The following is a 5,000-nucleotide window of genomic DNA, read 5'->3' as shown; positions in this document are numbered from 1 at the left end:
TTTTTTTTGGTATGTAGTTTAAAACAACCACAAAACTAGTGTAACAGATGGGCATTTTGTAGGTACAATTGTTTGTGTACATGTACAATCTAGCACTAGAACGGGTTAATTCATCTTTTCACACTGCACTAGATGCTGCTAATACATTACCTACCTCAAGCAAACCTCAAGCAAACGTCAAGCAAGCATTGGTGGTTCAGTGGTAGAATTCTCGCCTGCCACGCGGGAGGCCCGGGTTCGATTCCCGGCCAATGCAACCTTCTTTTTTACTTTATGTATACAATTACAGCCACACGCACCTGCCTTCAATCAGTAAAAAAAAAAAAAAAATCTCCCCGTCGGGGAATTGAACCCCGGTCTCCCGCGTGACAGGCGGGGATACTGACCACTATACTAACGAGGAAGGCACACGCTCCCTGCCACTATGGCAACGCATTTAGTTGCAAAGCGTCTAAGTCAAAACTGCCTGCTGAGCTTAATGGTTTACGGATCGAAAACAGTATAGTACAAAACAATTAAAAAAAAAAAAACGGGCTCGTCCGGGATTTGAACCCGGGACCTCTCGCACCCAAAGCGAGAATCATACCCCTAGACCAACGAGCCAGCTTTCGGTTTTATCCGGCGGCCGACGCGTGATTCAGTCTCTGGCAGCAAAATAAGTGCAGCATGACCAGAGTCCCGTTCCGTCTGCCGGTGCGGAATGCTGCTGGCACCTCAGAGGAGGGGGGGCTTAATACTCGCCAACGCAACCTTCTTTATTTTTTGGCATTCTTATAGTTCTGCTTTTATTTTATTTATTTATTTATTTTTTTTTTTTAAATTCGCAGCACGAAAACTAGGATTCACATGTGTTTCACGTAACACTTTTTCAATTCATTCATCTGGTCACAGTGTTTTACCGCTACAGCAGGACCCGGCAATGCTTTTAATGCAATCGGCATTAAAAGCTGCCACGTCAGTGGAGAACTGCACGAGTACTCTCGCTCTCATTTCAGACAAGGGGATTTGAATTGCCTTCTAGCCGCTCTCGCTCACGCCGGGCGCCGTGGCGTGTGTCTGTAATGCCAGCTACAGGGGCAGGTTGAGGCTGGCGGATCGCTTGAGCACGGGAGCTCTGTGCTGCAACTGGCTGTGCCGATCGGGAGTCCGCACTTAGCACGTCATCGACATGGCATTTCTGGGGGAGCTCGTGAATGCCTTCAATCAGTAAAAAAAAAAAAAAAATCTACCCGTCGGGGAATTGAACCCCGGTCTCCCGCGTGACAGGCGGGGATACTGACCACTATACTAACGAGGAAGGCACACGCTCCCTGCCACTATGGCAACGCATTTAGTTGCAAAGCGTCTAAGTCAAAACTGCCTGCTGAGCTTAATGGTTTACGGATCGAAAACAGTATAGTACAAAACAATTAAAAAAAAAAAAACGGGCTCGTCCGGGATTTGAACCCGGGACCTCTCGCACCCAAAGCGAGAATCATACCCCTAGACCAACGAGCCAGCTTTCGGTTTTATCCGGCGGCCGACGCGTGATTCAGTCTCTGGCAGCAAAATAAGTGCAGCATGACCAGAGTCCCGTTCCGTCTGCCGGTGCGGAATGCTGCTGGCACCTCAGAGGAGGGGGGGCTTAATACTCGCCAACGCAACCTTCTTTATTTTTTGGCATTCTTATAGTGCTGCTTTTTTTTTATTTTTTTATTTATTTATTTTTTTTAAATTCGCAGCACGAAAACTAGGATTCACATGTGTTTCACGTAACACTTTTTCAATTCATTCATCTGGTCACAGTGTTTTACCGCTACAGCAGGACCCGGCAATGCTTTTAATGCAATCGGCATTAAAAGCTGCCACGTCAGTGGAGAACTGCACGAGTACTCTCGCTCTCATTTCAGACAAGGGGATTTGAATTGCCTTCTAGCCGCTCTCGCTCACGCCGGGCGCCGTGGCGTGTGTCTGTAATGCCAGCTACAGTGGCAGGATGAGGCTGGCGGATCGCTTGAGCACGGGAGCTCTGTGCTGCAACTGGCTGTGCCGATCGGGAGTCCGCACTTAGCACGGCATCGACATGGCATTTCTGGGGGAGCTCGTGAATGCCAGGTCGTCTAAGGAGGGGTGAACCGGCCCAGGTCGGGAACGGAGCAGGTCAAAACCCCCGTGTCGCACCAGTAGTGGGACTGCTCCTGTGAGCGGATGTTGCAGTGCATCCTTTGCAAAACAACGAAACCCAGCCTCCTTTTTTTCTATTTATTTTTTGAAGTACATGCTGACTAACTGATCCATTCCAAACATATCAAAACGAAATCCCACCTAAACTACTTTCCTCATTTATAGCGACCGCTTCTCGATGCCCATAGAAATGCTAGCCGCCAGTTAAAGAAGTCAGACGGCCCAAACAGGCAACAGCACACAGCTCGGAGACACGGCAAAATTACAGTGCTCTCGACAGGTACACCCAATAGAAAAACGTCTCCCATCTAACAGAACAGCTAGGTCTGCACTTCTTTGGAAACTCGGGGGACCACAACAGCGGCAGGCGCTGGCTCGTTGGTCTAGGGGTATGATTCTCGCTTCGGGTGCGAGAGGTCCCGGGTTCAAATCCCGGACGAGCCCGTTTTTAATTCTTTTGTATTACACTTTTCCAATTACTATGCATTGCCGATACGCACGCTCAAATTCCATGAACAACAATATCACAGCGACCAAGGGCTGATTGCACAATGGTTAAACGAGGACTGCAGTCTTTGTTGAGTCTGCAAAGCAACTGCTTATGCATTAAACACAATTCTGACGTAACAGACTATAAAACCATTCAGCATCGAGTTTCTGTAGTTTATACAGCACTGTTTATTTTGGTAACGCATGTGCTTGTTTTTTTTTTTTTTTTTTTTTGGTATGTAGTTTAAAACAACCACAAAACTAGTGTAACAGATGGGCATTTTGTAGGTACAATTGTTTGTGTACATGTACAATCTAGCACTAGAACGGGTTAATTCATCTTTTCACACTGCACTAGATGCTGCTAATACATTACCTACCTCAAGCAAACCTCAAGCAAACGTCAAGCAAGCATTGGTGGTTCAGTGGTAGAATTCTCGCCTGCCACGCGGGAGGCCCGGGTTCGATTCCCGGCCAATGCAACCTTCTTTTTTACTTTATGTATACAATTACAGCCACACGCACCTGCCTTCAATCAGTAAAAAAAAAAAAAAATCTCCCCGTCGGGGAATTGAACCCCGGTCTCCCGCGTGACAGGCGGGGATTCTGATCACTATACTAACGAGGAAGGCACACGCTCCCTGCCACTATGGCAACGCATTTAGTTGCAAAGCGTCTAAGTCAAAACTGCCTGCTGAGCTTAATGGTTTACGGATCGAAAACAGTATAGTACAAAACAATTAAAAAAAAAAAAACGGGCTCGTCCGGGATTTGAACCCGGGACCTCTCGCACCCAAAGCGAGAATCATACCCCTAGACCAACGAGCCAGCTTTCGGTTTTATCCGGCGGCCGACGCGTGATTCAGTCTCTGGCAGCAAAATAAGTGCAGCATGACCAGAGTCCCGTTCCGTCTGCCGGTGCGGAATGCTGCTGGCACCTCAGAGGAGGGGGGGCTTAATACTCGCCAACGCAACCTTCTTTATTTTTTGGCATTCTTATAGTGCTGCTTTTTTTTTATTTTTTTATTTATTTATTTTTTTTAAATTCGCAGCACGAAAACTAGGATTCACATGTGTTTCACGTAACACTTTTTCAATTCATTCATCTGGTCACAGTGTTTTACCGCTACAGCAGGACCCGGCAATGCTTTTAATGCAATCGGCATTAAAAGCTGCCACGTCAGTGGAGAACTGCACGAGTACTCTCGCTCTCATTTCAGACAAGGGGATTTGAATTGCCTTCTAGCCGCTCTCGCTCACGCCGGGCGCCGTGGCGTGTGTCTGTAATGCCAGCTACAGTGGCAGGTTGAGGCTGGCGGATCGCTTGAGCACGGGAGCTCTGTGCTGCAACTGGCTGTGCCGATCGGGAGTCCGCACTTAGCACGGCATCGACATGGCATTTCTGGGGGAGCTCGTGAATGCCAGGTCGTCTAAGGAGGGGTGAACCGGCCCAGGTCGGGAACGGAGCAGGTCAAAACCCCCGTGTCGCACCAGTAGTGGGACTGCTCCTGTGAGCGGATGTTGCAGTGCATCCTTTGCAAAACAACGAAACCCAGCCTCCTTTTTTTCTATTTATTTTTTGAAGTACATGCTGACTAACTGATCCATTCCAAACATATCAAAACGAAATCCCACCTAAACTACTTTCCTCATTTATAGCGACCGCTTCTCGATGCCCATAGAAATGCTAGCCGCCAGTTAAAGAAGTCAGACGGCCCAAACAGGCAACAGCACACAGCTCGGAGACACGGCAAAATTACAGTGCTCTCGACAGGTACACCCAATAGAAAAACGTCTCCCATCTAACAGAACAGCTAGGTCTGCACTTCTTTGGAAACTCGGGGGACCACAACAGCGGCAGGCGCTGGCTCGTTGGTCTAGGGGTATGATTCTCGCTTCGGGTGCGAGAGGTCCCGGGTTCAAATCCCGGACGAGCCCGTTTTTAATTCTTTTGTATTACACTTTTCCAATTACTATGCATTGCCGATACGCACGCTCAAATTCCATGAACAACAATATCACAGCGACCAAGGGCTGATTGCACAATGGTTAAACGAGGACTGCAGTCTTTGTTGAGTCTGCAAAGCAACTGCTTATGCATTAAACACAATTCTGACGTAACAGACTATAAAACCATTCAGCATCGAGTTTCTGTAGTTTATACAGCACTGTTTATTTTGGTAACGCATGTGCTTGTTTTTTTTTTTTTTTTTTTTTGGTATGTAGTTTAAAACAACCACAAAACTAGTGTAACAGATGGGCATTTTGTAGGTACAATTGTTTGTGTACATGTACAATCTAGCACTAGAACGGGTTAATTCATCTTTTCACACTGCACTAGATGCTGC

The 5,000-nt window shown here is 47.2% G+C and overlaps 8 non-coding genes across 8 annotated transcripts; 4 read left to right on the top strand and 4 right to left on the bottom strand.

The window, feature by feature from the left end:
* Nucleotides 1-185: 185 nt before the first annotated feature.
* trnag-gcc (transfer RNA glycine (anticodon GCC)) lies at nucleotides 186-256 on the top strand. Its single transcript has one exon. It is a non-coding gene; the product is annotated as a tRNA-Gly (tRNA).
* A 75-nt stretch (nucleotides 257-331) lies between these two features.
* Nucleotides 332-403, bottom strand: trnad-guc (transfer RNA aspartic acid (anticodon GUC)). The gene has a single exon. It is a non-coding gene; the product is annotated as a tRNA-Asp (tRNA).
* A 128-nt stretch (nucleotides 404-531) lies between these two features.
* On the bottom strand, nucleotides 532-603 carry trnap-ugg (transfer RNA proline (anticodon UGG)). The gene has a single exon. It is a non-coding gene; the product is annotated as a tRNA-Pro (tRNA).
* Nucleotides 604-1,425: 822 nt separating this feature from the next.
* trnap-ugg (transfer RNA proline (anticodon UGG)) lies at nucleotides 1,426-1,497 on the bottom strand. Its single transcript has one exon. It is a non-coding gene; the product is annotated as a tRNA-Pro (tRNA).
* Nucleotides 1,498-2,535: 1,038 nt separating this feature from the next.
* trnap-cgg (transfer RNA proline (anticodon CGG)) lies at nucleotides 2,536-2,607 on the top strand. Its single transcript has one exon. It is a non-coding gene; the product is annotated as a tRNA-Pro (tRNA).
* Nucleotides 2,608-3,063: 456 nt separating this feature from the next.
* trnag-gcc (transfer RNA glycine (anticodon GCC)) lies at nucleotides 3,064-3,134 on the top strand. The gene has a single exon. It is a non-coding gene; the product is annotated as a tRNA-Gly (tRNA).
* A 274-nt stretch (nucleotides 3,135-3,408) lies between these two features.
* On the bottom strand, nucleotides 3,409-3,480 carry trnap-ugg (transfer RNA proline (anticodon UGG)). Its single transcript has one exon. It is a non-coding gene; the product is annotated as a tRNA-Pro (tRNA).
* Nucleotides 3,481-4,518: 1,038 nt separating this feature from the next.
* Nucleotides 4,519-4,590, top strand: trnap-cgg (transfer RNA proline (anticodon CGG)). Its single transcript has one exon. It is a non-coding gene; the product is annotated as a tRNA-Pro (tRNA).
* The last annotated feature ends 410 nt before the right edge of the window (nucleotides 4,591-5,000 follow it).

Source organism: Acipenser ruthenus, chromosome 55, assembly GCF_902713425.1.
Source record: "Acipenser ruthenus chromosome 55, fAciRut3.2 maternal haplotype, whole genome shotgun sequence".
Classification (NCBI taxonomy): Eukaryota; Metazoa; Chordata; class Actinopteri; order Acipenseriformes; family Acipenseridae; genus Acipenser; species Acipenser ruthenus.
The sequence above is the reverse complement of the archived record's forward strand: the minus strand, read 5'-3'. Positions and strand labels throughout refer to the sequence as shown.